Raw genomic sequence first — 26,310 nt, 5'->3', positions numbered from 1 at the left:
AGTATGTCTCCCCTCCCGACATTTTCTGTTTAGTTCTTCATTCCTGTTATTTGCGTATACACTGTTAAATTGTACAAGTTGATTGTAGGTGCCTTGCCTTAGCCTCGTCACTACTTCATAGAGGTTAGGCTCGACACTTACGAGTACATGGGGTCGGTTGTACTGATGCTGCACTCTGCACTTTCTGTGCAGATTTTGATACCGGCTCAGGTTGATCGAGATTTGCTGTTGGTCCGCTGTCCGGAGACTCAAGGTAGATCTGTCGGCGTTCACAGACCTTGAAGTCCCCATCTATCTTTTTATGTCCTACTGTTTTTTTTCATTCAGACAGTTGTATTTCTTTCAGACTATTACTTGTAGTAAATTCTAGAATGCTCGTGAATTGTGACTCCAGATCCAGGTGGTAGTAATTAATACAGTTTTATGATATTCCGCACTTATTATATTTTATTTTAGTTAATTATTGTTATTTACTGAATGAAAATAAGGAATTGGTTTAATGATTCTCTAACGTTAGTTTGCGTGACAAGTGAAATGTTAGGCGTCATCACGGTCCCGTCGGTAAGAAATTTCGGGTCGTGACAGTCCTATTATTTGTTAAAAATTTATTAAGAGCTGTTATTTGAGATTGTGTTAAAGTTTCATTTCTTTTCCTTTTTCTTATTTGAGTTTTAAGTAATTTTGTCACATAAATTAAAACGAGAGAGTTCGCAAAAAACTGAAGATGAAATGGTTGAGAGGCTTTGCGGAAAGTTCGAGGAAGATCATTGGATTCTGCACTAACTGTTAAAAGGTTACTGTTTTGATGGCTGCCTCTCTTTGGCTTGCACTGTGGATTTATTGAAAAGATTTTTACCACTATGAACCAAACAATGTTAAATTATTAATATGATTTAAGATATAAATTAAAAATAAATAAATATGGAAATGGGTCAAAAATATTCCGGTAAATAATTTATATTTATAATTTGTCCACCTTTTCCAAAAATATGTACTTACAATATTATCTTTCGGACTAAAAATACTCCGACGATTAATGACCCTTTTTAATACGTTGTTATCATTTCATTGGGACATGGCTCCCAGTTCGTACGTAAAAGTTGTATGTCAATCAACTATGGTTTTGTCCTCTTGAAATTTAGATTTTGTCTTCTTGGGCTTCTTGTTCATTTTTTTAAAAGATAAAAATAAGATATAGAATCTCTAAAATGGAGTTTAATATTTTTGAAATGATGAAATTTGTATCTTCTAATTTATTCAATGCTATGGTTACGAGCTTAATTGGTTCTCCGGTTGAACACAAACAGAATAAAGAGGAGTTTGTATTTTGAATATTTATTATTTTTATGAGCACTAATCGAATCTGAGCTTTTTCTATTACCGTAAACTATATTAAAACACATAATATTAGATTTACAATGTAAATGTTGTTCTAATACGACAAAACTAAGTCCGATTACAATATGACTGCCCAAAAAAGTTACTTGTAAAAATGAAGAAAAAAAGTGACTGCGCTAGAAAGTAAATTCAGCTATTCCTCATTTCCTCTAGTTACGTTCTTGACTGCTGCAGAAACAAGAAGTGAATTTCTCATGGATTAAATTATCGACTTAACTCTCCTTGTTAATACAAAGGACACATGCATCGTGTTTTATCATTCCGTGAGTTGTACCAAAAATAACTAGTCCACTAAAACAAAGTACATAAGAAGTTGTGAGATGTGTTATTTATTTAACTTTAGCCAATGATCTTGTCGCTGAGTGGCATTAAAATGAACATTAGTGTCAGAGGTATAGGATTAACCAGGTCTCGGGTTCGAGTTCTAACAATGAATAAAAATTTTGTTACGGAGCACTTAGCATTACGTCGGATCAATTAAGACTCCAATATGAACATCGAATAAGTAACCGGTAAAAGAAATTGTCTAAGGGTACAACATTTTGATGCAAGACTAATTAAAGGGGCATGCAAATAAGCTATTGAGTTGTGTAATAACATCCTTTATGAATTATTTAATAATAACTTCTTCTTCATTTTTTGAGAAGCTTTAACCAATGATGAGAAAGACCGGAAGGCCCAAGATTTGAAAAAGAGAAGTATATCCTCAAAGTGGACCGTCTTAAATTTTTGTTTCAATCGTTCCAGCAGAACTGTAAGTTTAACAAGTGTTGTCTCTCGCTTGCCTCATAGGAAACACTTTTAATTTTTGACCTTAGAAATTCTGCCCATGAAACAAGCGAGGGTCAAAAGTTAAAAGCCGCTCCAAAGAGTGTCAGCTTTCCGCAATTTTTTGCTTAATTACAACGGTCCCGGTCCAATAATTCCCTAACGTAGAAAACCAGTAACATTTAGCATGGCTCAAAACAAAGAAGCTATGATACCTTGCGGAAAGAGATCCAAGTGTATCATGTAATGAGTAAGAATAATTCAAATGCGAGATTATACAAATAATCAATTGACAAAATTCACTGCCCAGATTAATCATTGTGAAAAAATATTAGTCATAACATAAGCAAGATACTAGAAAATACACTAACATTCGCATAAATAAAAAGGCGCCACGGATCAGACCAGCTCTAGAAGAGGGTGAGACATTTTTCTCTCTTTTTCATTAGGAGGTGAAGGGGCCAAAGATAGGGAAACAAACAATGCTACTGCTTCTTGTTCTTCTTTTTACCTTTCTTCCTCTCTCTCTTATTCTGCGGCTTGGGTCGGGATCTCTTTTTTGCAACTTTCTTGAATGGTTTCTTCTTAATTACCGAAATGTTTTGTTTGCTGTTTTTAGTTTCTCCATCATGTTGAAGCACAACTAATGGTGGCACTTGAGCTGTGAAGTCTTCTTCGCGAGAGATCTCACTCGTTGTCACAATAACTTGCACATCACCATTGTCATATGTTGTAGTCCCTTTTTAACAAGAAAGAAATATCAATACAAACGTTAATTTCCTAGTTCCTCATCCTGCTTAAACTGTTAATATAAGCCCCTACTGCTACATATATCCTTACTATCAAGTTAACTTTACGTTGTGACCGGATCGGAGGACAAACCCCTTACACAATACTATTTTTTTTTTGTGTCTCAGTCGCACATACCGGACCGGAGCCTTGGAGCAACGGTAAATTGTCTCAGTATGACCTATAATTCACGGGTTCGAGTCATGGAATCAGGCATTGATACTTACATTAGGATAGACTGCCTACATCGCATCCCAATCCGCCAACGCTTATAATACAGAGTTCTTATTTTTTGCATAGAGGGAAGTAAAGCAGATACGTAATGTCATTTGGAGAGACCTGAGACGGTTGCATTAGGTTCATTTTCCTCTTCGTCGTCAAGTTCCTCATCAGGTTCATCGGTTGCACCACCTGAATCAGGTGGAGCTCCACCAAAGATGGCAAATTCTCCTTCCTCCTTTCTCTGTAATGGGAAGAGAAAAAGTAAGCTAGCCAACCATGACAATTTTGATTACATTAAGATGGCTATTAGTAAAAAAAGGAAAAAATATTTGAATGATCATGTTGGGAATAAACCCCTACAGAATAATATTCACGGTAATAAAAGCGGAATAATAACGTAGTACCAAGATATGGTAATTAACAAGAATAAAAGAGTGACAACGACACCGAGATTTTTACGTGGAAACCCCTTTTGAATAAGGAAAAAAATCACGGCCCCGAGACGAGCAACTGATATCACTATAGCAAGGAATTTTACGCTTTGCAGGTCCGAGTAAAATACTCCAAAGACCACTACAACACTCAACCTCTTTTGATATTCCCACCTCACTACAATATCGCTCTTTCTCTATTTTTCTCACAGACTATTTTCTTATACCTTGTCTGTGAAATCTCACTCTTTCTTTCTCTCTTTGTTGGTGTGTAGAAATGAGAGCCGAAGCTCTCCTTTTATAGCGGAAGCCTCACTCTCTAAAGCCTACTATATTTGACAATTTGTACACACTTTTCCTTCTTTTTCTTCAATGTTGACAATTCAACAAAGTTGGCTACCTAACCAAAGAAATTCAACAAAATTGGCTACCAAACTAAAGAAATTCAACAAAGTTGGCTACCAAACCAAAAAAATTTTCCTTAGGCACATGCCTATTACTTTGGCTTTTGAATAAGATGGACCCCTTCAATCTCCCATCTAGTCTCATTCATCTGGAGGAGGTAGCACTGTCTTCTAGTTTGAGTGCATGCCGACAAGTTCTTTGCATAGCTCGAACTTGTCTCTTGGTACCACCTTGGTCAACATATCAGCAGGATTTTCACTCGTGTGAATTTTTTTTACCTGTAAAGATTCGTTCTCCACCTGCTCACGAATCCAATGATATCTCACATCTATATGCTTTGTTCTTGCATGGTACATGGAATTCTTGCTCAAGTCTATTGCACTTTGACTGTCACAATAGACGACATACTCTTTTTGATGCAATTCCAGCTCTTGAAGAAACCGCTTGAGCCATACCATCTCCTTGCCAGCTTCAGTAGCGGCAATATACTCCGCTTCGGTTGTAGAGAGTGCGACACACTTCTGCAACCTCAACTGCCATGATATAGCTTCCCCCGAAAATGTAAACAAATATCCAGTAGTGGATTTTCTGTTATCAATGTCACCTGTCATATCATCATCTGTATAGCCCTTCAAGATTGGATGAGATCCTCCAAAGTACAAACAGTCTCCCGTGGTACCTCTCAGGTACCTGAGTATCCACTTGACTGGTTCCGAGTGTTCTTTTCCAGGATTTTCAAGAAACCTACTGACAACACCAATTGCATGAGCAATATCAGGTCTGGTGCATACCATTGCATACATCAAGCTTCCGACTGCTGAAGAATAATGAACTCTAGCCATGTTCCCTTTCTCCTCCACTGTTGTAGGATACATCTTCTTTCTCAACTTTAGATGACTAGCAAGAGGTGTGCTGACTGGCTTAGCATTCTTCACGTTGAAGTGTTCCAGTACACGTTAAATGTACTTCTCCTGAGGCAGCCACAACTTTCTGCTTGTTCGCTCTCGAACTATCTTTATACCCAAAATTTGTTGTGCTGGACCCAAGTCCTTCATATCAAATGACTTGGAAAAATCTCTCTTCAACTTTGCGATCAACCCCTTGTCTTTTCCTACAATTAACATGTCATCCACATACAACAACAAAATAGTAAAGTTATTGTCAAAAAAGCTTTTGAAGTATACACATGGATCAGAATATGTCTTTGTGTAAGTTTAACTTTTCATGAATGAGTCAAACTTCTTGTACCACTGCCTTGGTGCCTGCTTCAACCCATAAAGACTCTTATTCAGTTTGCACACCATGTGTTTCCTTTCAGCTACTTCAAATCCTTCTCGCTGCTCCATATAAATCTCCTCTTCTAAATCTCCATGAAGAAATGCACTTTTCACATCCAACTGCTCCACATCAAGATCTAAGTTAGCTGCTAAGCTCAAAATTGTTCGAATAGAAGTCATTTTGACAACATGTGAGAAAATTCCATCAAAATCAATACCTTTATTCTTTTCGAAGCCTTTTACCACCAATCGAGCTTTGTATCTGACCAGCTTGCCATTTCCATCTTTCTTGAGTTTAAAGACCCATTTGCATTTGAGTGGTCTTTTACCTTTTGAAAGTTCAATCAGCTTGTACGTGCCAAATTTTTGTAGAGATTTCATCTCTTCTTGCATGGCTTTCATTCACTGGTTCTTTTCTGGATGAGACAGCACCTCCTTAAGACTTTCTGGCCCCCTTTTATCACTGATGAGGACATGCTCTGTGGAAGGGTACTTGCATGACTCTACCCTTGGCCTCTCTGATCTCCTCAGAGGTTGAGGTTGTTCTTCTTCCTGAGTGGGGTGCTCCACTTGCTTGACACCATCAATAAGTTGCTCCTCCTGCTCAATAACCTCATCAGGTTGCTCCCCCTGCTCGACAACCTCGTCGATCGTACTTTCTGCACTTGTGGGATAGGTAGAAGAAAAAGGAATGGTAACAAGGTTAGGAATTATACCATTCTTGTCCTTCTCAAACATATCATCAGCAGTTCCAACTTCACTTTCTCGGAAGACTACATCTCTGCTTCTGAGACCTCCTTCTTTATAGGATCCCACAATCTGTATCCGAACTCTTCATCTCCGTATCCGATGAATATACATAGAACAAAATCATCTAGCTTTGTTCTATGCTCCTTTGGTACATGCGCAAAAGCTCTGCAATCGAACACTTTCAGATGCGAGTAGGACACCTCCTTGTTGGTCCAAATTCTCTCTAGGATGTTAAACACCAACGGAACTAATAGACTCCTATTGATCAGGTAACAAGCTGTCTGAACTGCTTTACCCCAGAATGACTTAGGCAGTTTAGCCATTCTAAGCATGCTTCTCACCTTCTCCACTATGGTGCGGTTCATCCTTTCGGCTACGCAATTGTGCTGTAGGGTTCCAGGAACTGTCTTTTCATGTCTGATCCCATGGCTCGAACAATACTCTTCAAATTTTCTTGAAGTGTACTCACCTCCATTGTCACTTCGGATACGCTTTAGCTTTTGGCCTGTCTCCCTTTCCACCATAGCATGAAACTTCTGGAAAACTTGAAATACCAGATCTTTGGTTTTCAAAATATAAACCCATAATTTTAGTGAAACATCATCAATAAAAGTAACAAAAATTTGTTACCGCCCATCGATTCAATTTCCATTGGACCACAAATATTAGAATATACCAAATCAAGTATATTCAATTTTCTTTCAGACGATGTCTGAAATGAGGCTCTATTCTGCTTACCAAATAAATAATAGTCACAAGGTTTTACCGTTGTACCTTTGGCATAAGAAATGAGTGATTTCTTGTCAAGAATTTGCAATCCCTTCTCGCTCATATGACCCATTCTTTTGTGCCACAAATCTGCAGAAATCTCATTTTATGCCACGTTCAATTTGCCTTGGCATACTTTGGCATTTGTCTTGTACAACGTGCCATGAGCAACTTCCTTTGCAATCACCAATGATCCCTTGGTGAGTCTCCACTTTTGATTTGTAAAATAGTTCTCGTATCCATCTTAGTCTAAAGCAATTCTCAATATCAAGTTCATACGCAAATCAGGTACATGTCGCACGTCCTTCAGAACCAATGTGCATCCGACATTTGTCTTGATACAAATGTCACCAATCCCCTCAATCTTTGAGTAACTTGTGTTACCCATTCTCACAAGGCCGAAATCACCTGCTACCTATCTGCAAAAAGATCTATTACCAGTGTGGCATGGTAAGATGCTACTGTATCAACCACCTATTCCGACTCTAGACCTGATAAGTGCATGCATTCCTCTTCCTCGTTTATACCGAGGACAACAATATCATTATTTTGCACCATGGCGGTTGTGTTGTCGTCATTCTTCTGGCCACTAGTTTCACCTTTTACCTTCCTTGAATTTGGGCAATCTCTTTTGAAGTGACCTGGTTGATCACAATTGTAGCAATTTCTAGCTCTTGATTTGGATCGGTTCTTAGACTTTTCACGAGCTCCAGATCTATCATAGTTGCTCGAACTCCTTTGATAACTCCTGCCTCTACCTTCTGTGATGAGAGCATGTCCTTAATTTTTAGGATTCTTTCTCATCTTTTCATTGAGTAGAAGAGCTGGTGTGACATCTTTCAACTCAATGGTAGTCTTACCGTGCAGGATGGTTGTTGCCAGATTATCGTACGAAGATGGCAACGAGTTCAACAACAAGATGGCTTTATCTTCTTCCTCGATTTTCACTCCGAGATTGGCGAGCTGTGAGATTATTTCGTTAAACACATTTAAATATGACAAAAAATCATACCTTCACCCATGTGTAGGGCGTATAGCTGCTTCTTCAGGTACAATTTATTTGTTAGCGTTTTGGATATGTATAGGCTTTCCAACCTTGTCCAAATGCCACGTGAGGCGTCTTCATCAATGATGTTATTTACCACATCATCTGATATGTGCAACCTGATTGCACTAGCAGCCCCTTTATCCAAGTCAACCAAATTCTCAGCTTTCATGGTATCAGGCATTTTGGCATCAATATCTAGTATCTTGTGTAATCCTTGTTGGATGAGCAAATATCTCATCCTTCTTTGCCATGTTGAGAAACCGCTATCTCCATTAAATTTTTCTACCTCGTACTTTACTCCGGACATTTTTGGTTTTCACTGATTATAGTACTACCGATAGTGAATAGTATTTCCATGAACGAGCAGAACCTGTGCTCTGATACCAGTTATTGGGAATAAACCCCCTACATAAATAATATTCACGATAATAAAAGCGAAATAATAACATAGCATCGAGATACAGTAATTAACAAGAATAAAAGAGTGACAACGACATCAAGAATTTTACGTGAAAAACCCTTTTGAATAAGGGAAAAAACCACGGCCCCGAGACGAGCAACTGATAATACTATAGAAAGGAATTTTACACTTTGTAAGTCAAAGTAAAATACTCCAAAGACCACTACAACACTCAAAAGAAATAACCCTCTTTTGATATTCCCACCTCACTACAATATCGCTCTTTCTTTATTTTTCTCACACACTATTTTCTTATACCTTGTTTGTGAAATCTCACTCTTTCTTTCTCTCTTTGTTGGTGTGTAGAAATGAGAGCTGAATCTCTCCTTTTATAGCCGAAGCTTCACTCTCTAAAGTCTACTATATTTGACAATTTGCACACATTTTTCCTTCTTTTTCTTCAATGTTGACAATTCAATAAAGTTGGCTACCTAACCAAAGAAATTCAACAAAGTTGGCTACCAAACTAAAGAAATTCAACAAAGTTGGCTACCAAACCAAAGAAATTTTCCTTAGGCATATGCCTATTACTTTGCCTTTTGAATGAGATTGACCCCTTCAGATCACACTAACTGCACATTTGAACTAGAACCGAATGTGGTGCAATTGAGTCACAGAACCAGGCAGATCAAAAGGTGTTAATTCACTTTAGCCATAATCACAAAAATAGCAACTATTAGAATATTTACCACTATGAAAGAAGCAAACAATAACAATAGTAACAACAATAAACCTAGTGAATTCCTACATGTGGGATCTGAGGAGGATAAGATGTACGCAACCTTACACCTACCCTAGAAGGGCAGAGAGGTTATTTCTGATATACTTTCGGCTAAAGAAAGGACTATGAAGGAAGCGAATTCAAGACAATTACTGAAACAACAAGGAAGTTCAAAAGCCATGAAGGTATTTAACCATAGCTGGATTGTGCTAATCTCTAGAAGAAGAAAAGCAGAAAAATAAGTCAATTTTGAAATGTTTTGCTTCACACTGGTCCCCGTTGTTTATTTCTAGATGGGCTTGGCATTAAGATTGGTTGTTTACATGTTTATTATCACGACCCAAAATTCCACCACAGGCGTCGTGATGGTACCTAATATTAGGGACTAGGTAAGCCTAACATTAATTGAAACAACATTATTTAAATAACATCAAAAATTTGAAATAGAAATATCTTAAAACTTTACAATTCCCAAAAACCCGGTAGTACAAGTCATAATCTCTACAGAGTGTTTGCTAGAAAGCTTCTAAATACAACTGTCCAGAAATAAGAATAAACAGTGCAAAATAAAAACTTGAAGGTGACTCCGAAGCCTGCGAACGCAGTAACAGGTTTACCTTGAGTCTCCACAGCAACGACCCGCACAGCTACTAACGAACAATACCTGGATCTGCACAAAAATATGCAGAAGTGTAGAATGAGCACACCACAGCGGTGCCCAGTAAGTATCAAGACTAACCTCAGTGGAGTAGTGACGAGGTACAGTCAAGAAACTCACTAGTAAAATAACCTGTGTCATACTAAAATAATCGAGAACAAATAGCAGTGATATAAATAGTAAGGCAGCAAGAACACCACAATTATTGCTTCGACAAATAAGAAAAAACACAGGTACAACCAATTTAACAAGTCTTTCACATAAGAACCCTTCAAATAAAATACCCTCCAAATATATATTTCCTTCAAATAAGTATCCTTCGAATATAAAACTCTTTCAAATAAATATCTTTAAAAATATAATTCTTCAATTTAAAAGTCACCCTGTGACATCTCATTTCATAATCATCAAATACAGGTCTCAACCCACCTTAATATTTCCACGGCACCTCGTGCCCACATTTCTATAATAACTGCACGAACTACTCACGTGCCAATAATATCAATGTATATAAGATCCACATGATCAATTTATTCCCAATAAGGTAAGTTTAAATTTTTTTAAAATCAAGTAGGAAGTCAACAAAAGAATGAATTTATTTTAAAAATCATTTGGGCGGAGAAAATGACATTTCAATTAAAATGAAGCATCCGATGACTACTAATTTAGATGTAAAATTTATTAAATTAAAACATAATAGCAATTTCTTTTATTCGAAACAACTCAATTCTCGAAAGCCAGTAAAAACCATAAACACAAAACTGCAGAGTCTTGTACAAAGAGCCAAAGACAACACAATACAACAAGGATACAAAATACATAATAAAATCAAATAATACATCACGGAAGAACACAAGAATTTACATATCACGTAAAACAAAATAACCAAAGACAAGTGCATCCATAGAAAAATATCAACAAAAGGGCACTCCCGATGTACCGCCTCGTAGTCCCAAAAGTAAATATGCAAACGGGGAGGGGGAGGGGGGGGAGGGATCTCCCCAGGTACCAACTCGTAGTCCCAAAAGTAAATATTCAAGACATGGGGGATCTCCCTAGGTACCACCTCGTAGTCCCAAAAGTAAATATGCAAAACAGGAGGAATCTCCCGAGGTACCGTCTCGTAGTCCCAAAAGTAAATATGCAAGACAGAGGGATCTCACGGAATACCGTTCCGTAGTCCCAAAGTAAATATGCAGGGCAGAGGAGATCTCCCGGAATACCGTTCCATAGTCCCAAAGTAAATATGCAGGGCAGGGGGATCTCCCGGAATACCGTTCCGTAGTCCCAAAGTAAATATGATTTCAACAACTGCACATCAAGTGCTCACATATCACAAATGACTCATCAAGTGCTCAAATATTATAAAATATCACAAATTGCACATCAAGTGCTCAAATATTTCAACATATCACAAATTACACATCGAGTGCTCAAATATTTCAACTTGCCACAGAAATCAACAATACATCATTTTCCACAATAAGGATCCCATGGCTCGACCATAATGTGCACAAAATCTTAACAAAATATATTTCACATAAATTCAAGGTGGCAATCACACCAGATCATCATATAAAAATAATTTCAACAAACAAGGATCTAGGCATGACAAATAGAGGATTTAATAAGTGCTAATAATTTTTGACTTAATACATAAGGGCGTCTAAGAATTTTAACCAATGTAATTTGCACATATAAACCAAGTACGTACTTGTCACCTCGCGTACATAATTTTCAATTACACAATTTACACATAAGACTCAATGCCTAAGGGGTAATTTTCCCCACTCAAGGTTAGGCAAGATACTTATCTTTTTGAAGTTATGCCAATATTCCATAATCCCCTTCTTGCTTGAATTGACCTCCAAATGTCTCGAATCTAGCCACAAATAATTCGATTCAGTCAATAAAATTTATTGAAATTAATTCCATAAGAAAATACTATATTTTCCAACAAAAATCCAAAATTAGCTCAAAAATCGTCCGTGGGGCCCAAATATCGGAACCCGACAAAAGTTACAAAATCTGAAAGCTCATTCTACCACGAGTCTAACCATACCAATTTTACCAAAATCCGACCTCAACTCGACCCCCAAATCTTCAAATCTTATTTTCAAATCCCTAAGTTCAAACCCCCGATTTACACCTTAAAAATATGTAATCTAGTCGGATTAGTCGATGATAATTCAATATTATGGAGTAGAAATGATCACAAGTGACTTACCTCAAGTTTCCCTTGAATTCTCTCTCAAAATCGCCCCAAAACCCGTGCTTGAAGGCCCAAAATGGCAAAACTCGGAACCCCTCTGTTTTTAACATTCTGTTCAGGGTTTTCGCACCTGCGGTGATTTATTCGCACTTGCCGTCTTCGCACCCGCGGTGATTTCTTCGCACCTGCGGTCTTCGCACCCGCGATGATTTTTTCGCACCTGCGTTCTTTGCACCCGCAATGATTTCTTCGCGCCTGCGGTCTTTGCACCCGCGATGATTTCTTCGCACCCGCGATGCTTTCTTCGCACCCGCGGTGCCTGGCCAACCCATGCATTTTCGCTTCTGCGAATCACTCCTCGCATCCGCGAGCTCGCACTTGCGGCCCCTTTTCTCACAGGTGCAATCACAGCAGATGCCCAGCTGCTTCAGCTCCTTTTCCAAATCCAAATTCGATCCGTTAAGTATACGAAACTTACCCGAGGTCCTCGGGACCCCGTCCGAGCATACCAACAAGTTTCATAAAATAACACGGACCTACTCGAGGCCTCAAATCATATCAAACAACATCAAAATGACGAATCGTACTTCAAATTAAAATCTATAAACTTTGAACTTTCAAATTCTATATCTTGTGCCGAAACATATCAAATAAATTCGGAATGACTTCAAATTTTGCACACAAATAATAAATGACAAAACGAAGCTTTTCAAATTTACAGAATCAAATTTCGATCCCGATATCGAAAAGTCAACCCCCCTGTCAAACTTTCCAAAATTTAACTTTCGCCATTTAAAGCTTACTTCCACTACGGACCTCCAAATAATTTTTCGGATACGCTCCTAAGTCCAAAATTACCATACGGAGCTATTGACATCATCAAAATTTCATTCCGGAGTCGTTTACTCAAAAGTCAACTCTCCGGTCAACTCTTTCCATTTAAGCTTCCAAACAAGGATTGTTCTTTTAATTAAATTCTGAATCTTCAGTAAATCAAACTCGACCACACCCGCGGGTCATAAATATATGTTGCGAAGCTACTCGAGACCTTAAGTCCCTGAACGGAGCGTTAATTCTTAAAATGACAAGTCGGGTCGTTACATTCTCCACCTCTTAAACAAACGTTCGTCCTCGAACGTTCTAAGATTATTCTGAGGTTACCAAATTGATGATTTTACTTTTACACATATACTCACGGTTGATTCCACGCTACCGTAATTGAGATAAGCTTGACAACATCATCTCTTTTGAGTTTATTTCTTTTATCCATATTTATAAACTTTAAGATCAATTTCTTACACTCCAAACATTTCAAAAGGTTTGATTTTCACAACAATGCACGGTATTAGTTTCAACTGGCTATAGCAACTCGTGCTTATGCACACATCAACTTTCTTGATAGTGTTTAAGTACTTCAAAATTTTTCTGGGGTATTTCATTCTTCCCCGCTTAGGATCATTCGCCCTCAAACACACAACATAACTTATCTTTTCTTTCGCATGTTTCAATCCCCCAAATTTTACTAACTCCCAAATTTTTTAGAAAAATTTCGGCAGAGTCTCCCTTGTAATTCGGCCTAACCACCTGCCAGAGTAACACCAAAATAACTCCTACAACACATCCGCAATCCAACAAAACACCACAAGATATATATCAATAACACTAATCTCAGCATTGTATTATCATAATGATATCAGGACATGAAGCACATCATATGTATGCTCATCACCACATCTCTGGTTTTAAAAGCTGTTTATAATTAATTCCTACATCATCAATTAATCTCATATTAACCACCACTTCATTTCGAATTTTTACAACACTAACAACAGAATGCGAGGCATGAAGACGTCATGATTACTTACTCGGATTAATGAGTCACATTTAACGCCATCTGGGCACTCACCTCATAGGCTAAAACTCAATGTTTACAACATGAAAATGGCTGAATATGAACAGAACATATACAAGAGTTTTCAAATAAGCCTAACAGTCATGACTCCCTATTAATATTATTGTACAAATTAAATTTGACAAAGGGAGAATTTTAAACTCATAAATATTTCACCACAAGGACCTCGTCTTTATATAACTTCCACTACGGCTTGTAGCCCGGTTTAAATATTTCACATCATATAAAAATGCAAGGATCTCGTCCTCAACTCCGAATCACAAGTATTTTGCACATTGAGCCAATTGAAAATTTTAATTTCTTTTCTTCTGTTCAATATATTTCATAAACAGTTTTCACAACACATAATGAACTCTCATACCGGTAGAGCATACAATTCAGAAAAATTGGAATTAATTATTTTGAAACACATTAAACCCAACGTAATGAATAATAAAAATTACTTTTGGACTTATAGCCCTCAACGGTGCACAAAAATAAAAATGACAGACACGGACTCACATCTTCAAATCTCCCAACAGGGATAAACATATAAGTGGGTAACAAAATTATGAAGCTCACCCATAAGCGGAGCATAACAGGAGGACTAACCTCAATATTCGGATCCGAATCAAACTAAGGGAAAATATTCTTTTATAACCAATCGGGATCATACCTGTAACGATACCATCTAGTGTATCGGCCTCAGCCAAAACATATCGATTATATCAACGGGTCAGGCCTTCACCTCTTAGGCGCCCACTACCCGCCTGTCGTCCACCTCTAACTGACTGTGCATGTGGAGTATTAACTGGAATAAAGCTTGTAGCTGGAGTGCTCTGATGAAATCCACCCCTCCCATGTCTGGGACAATCTCTCATGATGTGCCTAGTGTCACCACACTCATAACAACCCATCTGAGGGTTCGGCTGCACATACTGAGTCTGTGTCGGATAACTAGAATAACCATTATAGGAATCTCGTGCCTGTGGTGAGTTGTAAGAACTTACTGGAGCAGTACGAGTAATCTGATGTGCGGACTGAGCTGGCCGACTGCTCGAGCCTCCGCTTTAATGGGTCCTAGCTGAAGAGTAAAATCCACTAAGCCCTCCAGATGTTCGAGACCTTTTGGCCTCCTTAGACTCCCTTTCCTCGCCTAAAACACTCTCAATCGTCCTTGCAATCTCCACTACTTGTTGAAATGGAGCATCAGTTTGCAACTCTCGAGCCATGCATATTTTAATATCATAATCAAGCCCCTCAATGAATCTGCAGACCCGCTCTCTGATTGTAGGAACTAAGATAGGTGCATGACGGGCTAACTCACTGAACCTGATAGCATATTCTTACATTGTCATAGAGTTTTGACGCAACCATTCAAACTCTGTGCGCCACGCATCTCTGAGAGTCTGGGGAACAAACTCTTTCAAGAATATTTCCGAAAATTGAGCCCAAGTTGGTGGTGTGGCATCGGCTGGTCTACCTTCTTCATAAATTTGCCACCACCGATACGCTGCGCCTGACAGTTGAAATATAGTAAAGGAAACTCCGCTCACTTCCACAATACCCATTGTGCGGAGAATACAGTGACAATTTTCCAGAAATCCTCGGGCATCCTCTGTAGCTGTGCCACTGAAAGTTGGTGGATTATATTTCTTAAATCTTTCAAGTCTCTTTTGTTCTTCTTCTGATGTCTCGGGCCTGACCTCAGGCTGAACCGGAATAACAGGTTCTACCAGTACTACACCCGGAACCTTACCAATGTGAACCTGCTGCTCTGGAGTTATTCTGGCTGCAGCACGTGCTCCTCGTCGGCCTCTGCCTCTGCCCCTAGCGACATCCGCTCCGGGGGTAACGTTATCAGCAACTATAGCTCGTGTCCTCACCATCTGTGAGAGAATGGAATGATAAAAGTTCAAACTTCGAGATCAATGAACTCGCACGATGGAATGAAAGAAGTGAGATTATACTAATAGTTCCGGAGCCTCTCGAAGATAAGTACAGACGTCTCCGTACCGATCCGCAAGACTCTACTAAACTCGCTTATGACTCGTAGCACCTATGAACCTAGAGCTCTGATACCAACTTGTCATGACCCCAAATCCCAACACAGGCGTCGTGATGGCACCTAGTCTTAGGGACTAGGTAAGCCTAACATTAATTGAAACAACATTATTTAAATAACATCAAACAATTTGAAATAGAAATATCTTAAAACTTTACAATTCCCAAAAATCCGGTAGTACAAGTCATAAGCTCTACAGAGTGTTTGCTAGAAAGCTTCTAAATACAATTGTCCAGAAATAAGAATAAACAGTGCAAAATGAAAACTTGAAGGTGACTCCGAAGCCTGCTAACACAACAACAGCTTTACCTTGAGTCTCCACAGCAACGACCCGCACAGCTACTAACGAACAATACCTGGATCTGCACAAAAATGTGCAGAAGTGTAGAATGAGCACACCACAGCGGTGCCCAGTAAGTATCAAGACTAACCTCAATGGAGTAGTGACGAGGTACAATCAAGACACTCACTAGTAAAATAACCTGTGTCATACTAAAATAATCGAGAACAAATAGCAGTGATATAAACAGTAAGGCAGCAAGAACACCACAATTATTACTCCGACAAATAAGAAACAACACAAGTACAACCAATTAAACAAATCTTTCACATAAAAACCCTTCAAATAAAATACCCTCCAAATATATATTTCCTTCAAATAAGTATCCTTCGAATATAAAACTCTTTCAAATAAATATCTTTAAAAATATAATTCTTCAATTTAAAAGTCACCTTGTGACATCTCATTTTATAATCATCAAATACGAGTCTCAACCCACCTTTATATTTTCACGGCACCTCGTGCCCACATTTCTATTACAACTGCATGGACTACTCACATGCCAATAATATCAATGTGTATAAGATCCATACGATTTCCCAATAAGGTAAGTTTAATTTTTTTAAAATCAAATAGGAAATCAACAAAAGAATGGATTTATTTTAGAAATCATTTGGGCGGAGAAAATGACATTTCAATTAAAATGATGCATCCGATGACTACTAATTTGGATGTAAAATTTATTAAATTAAAACATAATAGCAATTTCTTTTATTCGAAACAACTCAATTCTCGAAAGCCAGTAAAAACCATAAACACAAAAATGCAGAGTCTTGTACAAAGAGCCAAAGACAACACAATACAACAAGGAATACAAAACACATAATAAAATCAAATAATACATCACGGAAGAACACAAGAATTTACATATCACGGAAAAAAAATAACCAAAGGCAATTGCATCCAGAAAAAAATATCAAAAAAGGGCACTCCCGAAGTACCGCCTCGTAGTGCCAAAAGTAAATATGCAAAACAGGGGGGGATCTCCCGAGATACTGTCACGACCCAAAATACATAAAGGTCGTGATGGCGCTGGACACCGCTGTTAGACAAGCCAACAATAAATACTAAATAAATTCTCATTTTAATATTTTTGAAGTCATAGTTGTTCCCCTGAATTAAATAGCAGGAGATGAAGTTTACAAAATACGTACTAATATCTTTAAAATTTCCAATACAGTGCAACCCATAATCATCCCAAAACTCGGTGTCACAAGTGCATGAACATTTACTAGGGAATTAAAAAAATAAAATACAACATCTGTCCAGAATACAAATTAGAGACGAAAATATAATATTTCTGAAGGAGAATCTATTGGTTGCGGATCATAATACAGAATGCAGGTCACCTATGTCCCCACAATTATTAACCACACATCTGTGCCCACAAGGCCGCTAGACAAATATGTACCTGCACAATAAAATGTGTAGCAAGTGCAGCATGAGTACGAAAATAACGTGTACCAAGTAAGTATCAAGCCTAATCTCAAAGAGGTAGAGACGAGATGATCGACTTTGACACTCACTATGGGTCAATAATATTAAATAATCATGAAAATAGAAATATTTATATCAACGTGATTCACAGAGTTAACAATAATTTTATTGAACCAACATAAGTAATTAAATTCCTTCAATTCCAATAAATTTTCAGTTTATCAATTAGCCTCATTTACAGGAATAACAATAATTCCTTAACAAGTAGAGATAATTAAATTCTTTAAATTCCAATAATTTCAATTAGCTTCACAAGCTGAAATAAACTATCAAAATATCGTGCAATTATTATTATTACACACGATTTCTGCCGAGGTCGTTCGGCCCGATCCAGAGTGTCGTGTACACTGCCGAGGGACGTGCGACACGATCCATAGATACATCTATCCTGCCGAGGCGTTCGGCCCGCTCCACAAGAAAGGAGGACATTTTTCTTATGTACCTTCGGGAATGAGAGTATGTTTATTATAAGATAAATTTGAGAGGATGAACAATTTCTTTTAATAATTAATTAATTTAAACAGAAATAAGCATATGAGATTTCCATATTTTACTATCTCTCACTAACAATTTACAATACATATCAAATAATTTAATTAAATAACGGATACAATTTACACAAGTAATACATGCTTTGAGTCCTAAACTACCCGGACTTTAGCATTAATAATTGCTATGCACGGACTCTCGTTACCTCGTGCGTACGTAGCCCCCACAATTAGGAATAATTATTAATTTAATTACCTATGGGGTAATTTTCCCGTCATAAGATTAGACAAGAGACTTACCTTGTCTCAATGCCCACTTCCGATCACGATGTCGTGTAAAAATCCCAATTCGGTGCCGAAAATCCGAAACTATCCAAAAGTTATATGAAATAATTAATACATGTTAAATAATTCGAAATTTATCTATTAAATAAATTACCTTATCCAAAATGGTAAAATTCCTAAAATTTATCCCTTCGTTACCCATAATCTCAAGAAATCAAATATACCATTTCCTTCCAATCCCATAGTAAATTTTGTGGTTAAAATCCAAAAATATCAATTTTTAGGTTTTTCTTCAAAACCCCAAATTTTTACTAATTTCCATGAATATTTACGCCTAAATTCGTATATAAACCAAGTATTTAACTTGCAATAGGTAGGAATCACTTACCTTAACATAAATGATGAAAATGGAGCTCCAAAATCGCTCCTAGGTCGGCTCATGGAATAAATGAGATGAAATGAGCCAAACCCATTTTTTTAAACTTATACACTACCCATGCAAACCTTCATCGCGTTCGCGAGCCTCCCATTGCGTTCGCGATGAACAAAATTCTCAGAAGCCATTTTCAAACTCTTCTCAAATAGCCTCTAGTATAATGGTTATAACGTTTTGTACAAAACTCCAAATCACAAATGGTTGGACTTTCAAAAAACAAGACATCAAGGGCTATAACTTTCATATGTTGATCATCTCCCAATGCCTTATAGATTTTGAGATATAAGCTGTCAAAATTAGCCATATGAAATACAAATTTCTTCATCTTCTCGGACAACCTGTAGTTTATTAGCCATAACCTTTTGTACACAAATGCAAATGCTAAATGGTTTACTTTTCCGAAAACTAGACACAAAGGGATACAATTTTTATTTTTGGATCATCTCCAAATTCCTTATAGATTGTGATATATGAGCCTCTCAAGTTAGACATATGAAACAAAGATTTTCTTCTCGCGAACGCGAGAATCTCTTTGCGAACGCGAAGAACAAAATCCCAGAAGCCAAATCCTTCCTCGCGAACGCGAAGAACAACACCAGACACCAACATCAACTATTGCAAAACAGCCCGAAATGATTTGAAACCATCCCGAAACACACCCGAGGCCCCCGGGACCCCGTCCAATCATACCAACCAGTCCCATAACATAACACAAACTTGTTCGAGGCCTCAAATCACATCAAACAACATTGAAATCATGAATCGCACCCCAATTCAAGCTTAATGAACTTTAGAACTTCAAACTTCTACATTCGATGACCGAACCTATCGAATCACGTCCGATTGACCTTAAATTTTGCATACAAGTCATAAATGACATACGGACCTATGAAAATTTTCGGAACTGTATTCCGACTCTGGTATCAAAAAGTTAACTCCCCGGTCAAACTTCCAAACTTAAATTCTTGTTTTAGCCATTTCAAGCCTAATTTTACTACGAACTTCCAAATAAAATTTTGATCACGCTCCTAAGACCAAAATTACCATACAGAGCTGTTGGAATCATCAAAATTCTATTCCGGGGTCATTTTGCACATAATTCGACATGCAGTCACTATTTGAACTTAAATATTTTTAATTTTTTCATCAAAATTCTATATCTCGGGCTAGGGACCTTGAAATTTGATTCCGGGCATACGCCCAAGTCCCAAATCACGATACGGATTGATCCGAGTCCGTTTTCTCAAAATATTGACCAAAGTCAAACTTGGCCTTTTAAAGCCAACTTAAGGAACCAAGTGTTCCGATTTCAACCCAAACACTTCCAAATCTCGAGCCAACCATCCCCACAAGTCATAAATCATTAAAGCACATACATGAAGTTTTATTTAGGGGAACGAGGTTCTAAAAGTCAAAACAACCGGTTGGGTCATTACATTCTCTCCCACTTAAATATACGTTCGTCCTCGAACGTGCTAAGGAGTGTTCCGGAGTTATCCAAAATTACTGTTTAATACCTCGTGCACTTACCCGTGCTGCCACAACTCAGTTGAGCACAATAGCTCGAGCCAGTCTGAAGATTCTCCCTTTTTACTTAGCCAAATAAGACTTAGAGTCCAATTCCAACATCCGGAATTCTCTGCTAAGTATGTTCCCATCATACGAACACCGTATCAATCACTACACGATGCACCAATACATGATTGCATACCTTTGCTGAATTCAGACTATGCACTGCATAACTCACATGACCATAATAACATCCTCTGATAACAATAGCTGAAATTCCACGAATCTGAAGCTCACAATGCACCTCATGACATATATAAGTCTTGTTCCAACTCTTGAAATACCTCCACGACGGAAGAGATGTGTAGAAATTCATAACCACCTGCTGAGTCAATCAAATCATGGGGTCGCCCCTCTTGACAAGGACCGTTACCTCCTTCTAAACTGAATAGCGATATTTGTTCCTTATTATACCTTATATAAATCTGATTGTACTTATTTCCGGTCCAATAGTCTCGTCTCACCCAGTATAAGCTGTTCGAGCAATAAGCCACCGCAGACGCTGCCAAAAGTCTCATATGGTGCCACAATGTGCCAATAAGCTACAAACCCGAACGTGATACCTAAGGAAAAATGAACTCTGGAAAGGATTACTCAACCCACGTAACTAATTAGACAACCGAAAAGGTGTCATGAACCTTTCTAAGAAAATAGGACCCAAAACACACAAAATAGAATATAGGGGACTGTACTCAACATCACACTATTGCGGCGTACAACCCGATCCACACATGATACCCGTGGCGGCGTGCCACCCGATCCGCACAAAAAGAATCTATAAGAAAATACTTAGCGAGCTAGAACGATCATTACTACAAAATATCCGAATATCGGACACAAGCACGCTCGGTGCATAATATCATCCCTTTAAGGACTGACAGAGCCATGCGCTACAAAATTCAAGCACTACTAAGGTGCGATATATGATCTGAATCTCGAGAGCTATCCTGCTCACATAACACCATCGCTACGCGGAACCCCATCACATAAGAAATATATCAAGCTGTTTCATAACTCACACGGCACAATATAGTATTACATGAAATAACCGACGACGAAACGACATCCAACGTCCGAATATTCCTCCATAGGGAGCTTTTATGCTGAAATGAACACATCCGGCCTGATATAGAGCCCATATTCATATTTAAATCCATCCACATACCTCAAGTCGATTTTGATTGCACCGTACTAGGCTAATAACCTTTCAAGGATCCATAATAACCCCTTTTCCCATAACACACAAGAATAGCCATCATAATCGGAACAAACTTCCACTGTCCACAACTAAATGAATCGAGCACCCTCCATGCATAAATTCTCGAATCAGCGATATTACCACAATCTTCATACTTGGTTTCAATCTTCACTCAATCAAGTGACTACATGTCACTCTTACACAATCTTTCCGTGAGACACGCTCCCACGGCCTTTCGCACTAGGTAACAAATCTGCACATCCATGCTACCGGTTACACTAATGTTGTAAAGCATATCAAGAATCCACAAATCAATACACAAGGTCTCTTACACCTAACATCGATCTTAGATGATGCCAAAAATAATACCATCTTACTTTAAACATTTAAATCCCTTTCCTGCTCATCCGAGCTCATGACATCCTTGTCAACACCGAATCGAAATCTTATATCCTCAACTTTCGAATCCCATGCTACTTAGTGCACTTAACCACGCCAATGCGCAAGAGTACAAGAATTCCATCATAACTCCCAAACCACTAATAGGGTAAACATTTCATCATATAGAAACCTTCTTCTTAACTCATTTCAAGAGAACCATTGCAACACGTGACTGAATTCCCATATTCGTAGAAAATACCGGCCTCAAGTAGTGGTCTAAACCACCATAACTCTTCTGGGATCCTTCTACACATAACATGTCATAATACTTGAATTCCTCCAAATAAAATCAATTACAGCGGCCGTCAAGCCTCGCACGTACCACCACAAATCACATGCATAATTCAATGCGCTGAAGGAACTGATCATTGCCACCATCGTGCCGATTCAACCATTGTTAGCCGATCCGTCTTTTCTCAATTTACTCTCAACTTGCCTTAGAAATAATAATAACTCCATTCATTTCATCACAAACTCAAATCCGCACTCATCCCAAGTGACCTTATTTCACGAGACCACGCTATTTCAAAACCCACTAATTATCTCATATCCCTTCTTGTGCGCACTTTTTACATCTTCAACTGGTACACCTATTCTGATACTTCTTTTATGAATCCGAAGTTATTTTCTTCTGTTTCTTTAATCTACATCACAACCTGAAGATAAAGCAGAGTACTCCAAGCCCCGTTTAATAATCTGCTGCAAAAGCTCGATACTCAACCATACTACAGACTCGAGATCCTTAGACACCGCACTTTAAATTTTTGAACCCGCTAATACCGTTATTGAGAGTCACTTGCTCTGACTTGTTCCCAAACATGATCAATTCCAAGTCCCTGCTAGCACATGGACACTTTATCAAGGAAACATCCGACTGTTTCACTTTTTTGTGCATTACATCTACACGAAGCATAAACTCTGAGTCTTCCAAAAACTTGAATATGAATTGATAAGGCCAAATATGGCCCACATTCCCCAAATCCTTTGCTCAAATTACCACTGATATTTTCTTTCCTTAGTTGCAATGACCCACCAATACACCGATAACCAAAAACCATAGAAGTTGACACTACGCAATCCAATCATAGACGGTGGGGCTCTCCCACTTAGCTTGAAGCTACAATTACAAAATTTTGGAATCCACCGAGATTCTTTCTTCATCGTTGACATGATCCTGCACACGCAACTCGCCAAATTTTCTCGAAATCCTTCTATTAACCTTTAATAAACACACCGAACCACTAGCCATATTTACATATTAAATCTCTTACCGGGTAGCCAGTAGAATTCTTCGTAGAAGCTTCGTCAACACTACGCGACCGCTAACCTGCTTACATGAGATAACCCACATGTGGAAATTACATGCTGACATATTCCAACGTCACTACACTGAGTGCAATTACTAAGAAATCAGTAGATCATCCTGAGTCCGAGCTCATTCACCAGCTGCACCAGTTCGTTCACTCCTCATGGACGTCAACTAGAGGTGCGACAATATATTCCAATCCAAAGTTATGTTGTATCCTTCTTCATATCAAGCAACTCCCTCCTGTTGTATCCAATCTTCCTCAATATAGCAGCTAATATTACAACTTAAGTCCGTAGACCTAGTCACTGTCCATTTTACATCTCAAATCACTCCAAACGTTCCTCGTGTAATCATCATACCACGTAACCCATGTGCTACCTTGCCACTCTCCCACTTTGGTCAACCATCTCCTTTAAGCAACTACTCTGCTTCTGTTTTCTTACACTTTGCCTTTTCGGAACCTAACCACCGCAAGGCACCTTCCACATGTCCTTCCTCATCCTTCACTGCCCAGTTGTTGCCTTAACTCAAAATCCGTCTTTGTAGAACTTGAACCAATAGCTCGTTACCAGCTTTAAACCTTTTTGACTATCATCCTTCTCGAGACATCAATACTGGAAATGCTACTTCGATCCTGAATCACTGCACACCGCGATCTCTAACGACTGCTTCCCCTATGCCAATTCCTAACACCCCGTCGTGAAGGCGAGTTGAAGAAATCCATAACACCGGCGAACCTTAACACATTTTACAAGGCGATGACACCACATCAAAATTGAGAACTCTACCACACTTGAAAATATCAAGCTTTGTTACTCCATCAACCCCAAACCTGAACATTCATAGTCTGATTGCCTTTTCTTCGTTAGAATTAAAACATGGAACCTCTGAATCATGTACTGAGAAATCCTTCTTTCAAGTCGTTTACTGCCCTGACACATAGACGGGCATTTTACCATTTCATAAACACTGTGCGATAACAATGCACGAATCGTCATAACAATCAATGCGAAATCTCAAAACCTTAGGTAGTACTGATACTTAATTTGAAATGAGAGAGCGGCCTTTCGCAAGGAGACGACAATAGCCCAATTAATTACACAGGGAGAAGCATCATGTACTACATCTGTAGTACCATTAAAAATTTACTTGATCCCCAATTTATAAAAAGTGCTTCACGTCGCATAAGATTGAATAGGAAGGAAATGTAGGCATAAGCATCAAAGGAATCGAATCGCACGATGAGGAATCAAAAAGGGAAGTATTCCTAACAGCCCTGTAGCCTCTTGAAGATAAGCATAGACGTCTCCGTACCGATCCGCAAGACTATACTAGACTTGCTCATGACTCATGAGACCTACGTGAACCTAGTGCTCTGATATCATGTTGTCACGATCCAAAATCCATAAAGGTCGTGATGGCGCCGGACACCGGTGTTAGACAAGCCAACAATAAATACTAAATAAATTCTCATTTTAATATTTTTGAAGTCATAGTTGTTCCCTTCAATTAAATAGCAGGAGATGAAGTTTACAAAATATATACTAATATCTTTAAAAATTTCCAATACAGTGCAACCCATAATCATCCCAAAATCCGGTGTCACAAGTGCATGAGCATATACTAGGGAATTAAAAAAATAAAATACAGCATCTGTCCAGAATACAAATTAGAGACGAAAATATAATATTTCTGAAGGAGACTCTGTTGGCTGCGGATCGTAATACAGAATGCAGCTCACCTATGTCCCCACAATTATTAACCACACCTCTGCGCCAACAAGGCCGCTAGACAAATATGTACCTGCATAATAAAATGTGCAGTAAGTGCAGCATGAGTACGAAAATAACGTGTACCCAGTAAGTATCAAGCCTAATCTCAAAGAGGTAGAGACGAGATGGCCGACTTTGACACTCACTATGGGTCAATAATATTAAATAATCATGAAAATAGAAATATTTATATCAACGTGATTCACATAGTTAACAATAATTTTAGTGAACCAACAGAAGCAATTAAATTCCTTCAATTCTAATAAATTTCTAGTTTATCAATTAGCCTCATTTACAGGAATAACAATAATTTCTTAACAAGCAGAGATAATTAAATTCCAATAATTTCCAAATTTCAATTAGCTTCACAAGATGAAATAAACTATCAAAATATTGTGTAATTATTATTATTAAGCACGATTTCTGCCGAGGTCGTTCGGCCCGATCCAGAGTATCGTGTACACTGCCGAGGGACGTGCGGCATGATCCATAGATGCATTTATCCTGCCGAGGCGATCGGCCCGCTCCACAAGAAAGGAGGACATTTTTCTTATGTACCTCCGGGAATGGGAGTATGTTTATTATAAGATAAATTTGAGAGGATGAACAATTTCTTTTAACAATTAATTAATTTAAACAGAAATAAGCATATGAGATTTCCATATTTTACTATCTCTCACTAACAATTTACGATATATATATCAAATAATTTAATTAAATAACAGATACAATTTACACAAGTAATTCATGCTTTGAGTCCTAAACTATCCGGACTTTAGTATTAATAGTTGCTACGCACGGACTCTCGTCACCTCGTGCGTACGTAGCCCCCACAATTAGCAACAATTATTAATTTAATTATCTATGGGGAAATTTTACCCTCACAAGATTAGACAAGAAACTTATCTTTTCTCAATGCCCACTTCCGATCACGATGTCGTGTAAAAATCCCAATTCGGTGCCGAAAATCCGAAACTATACAAAAGTTATATGAAATAATTAATACATGTTAGATAATTCAAAATTTATCTATTAAATAAACTACCCTATCCAAAATGGTAAAATTCCTAAAATTCACCCCGGGCCCACATGCCCGGAGTTCGAAAATTTTC

The 26,310-nt window shown here is 38.1% G+C and overlaps 1 long non-coding RNA gene across 1 annotated transcript; it reads right to left on the bottom strand.

Annotated features, from left to right (window-relative positions):
* Positions 1-2,455: 2,455 nt before the first annotated feature.
* LOC138896623 (uncharacterized) lies at positions 2,456-4,073 on the bottom strand. The gene is made up of 2 exons (XR_011409990.1): positions 3,295-4,073; positions 2,456-2,905 (listed from the first exon to the last, which is right to left on the bottom strand). It is a non-coding gene; the product is annotated as an uncharacterized lncRNA (long non-coding RNA).
* Positions 4,074-26,310: the final 22,237 nt, after the last annotated feature.

This window comes from Nicotiana tomentosiformis, chromosome 8 (genome assembly GCF_000390325.3).
Source record: "Nicotiana tomentosiformis chromosome 8, ASM39032v3, whole genome shotgun sequence".
NCBI lineage: Eukaryota > Viridiplantae > Streptophyta > Magnoliopsida > Solanales > Solanaceae > Nicotiana > Nicotiana tomentosiformis.
Note: the sequence above shows the minus strand (reverse complement) of the source record. Positions and strands in the feature narration are given on the sequence as shown.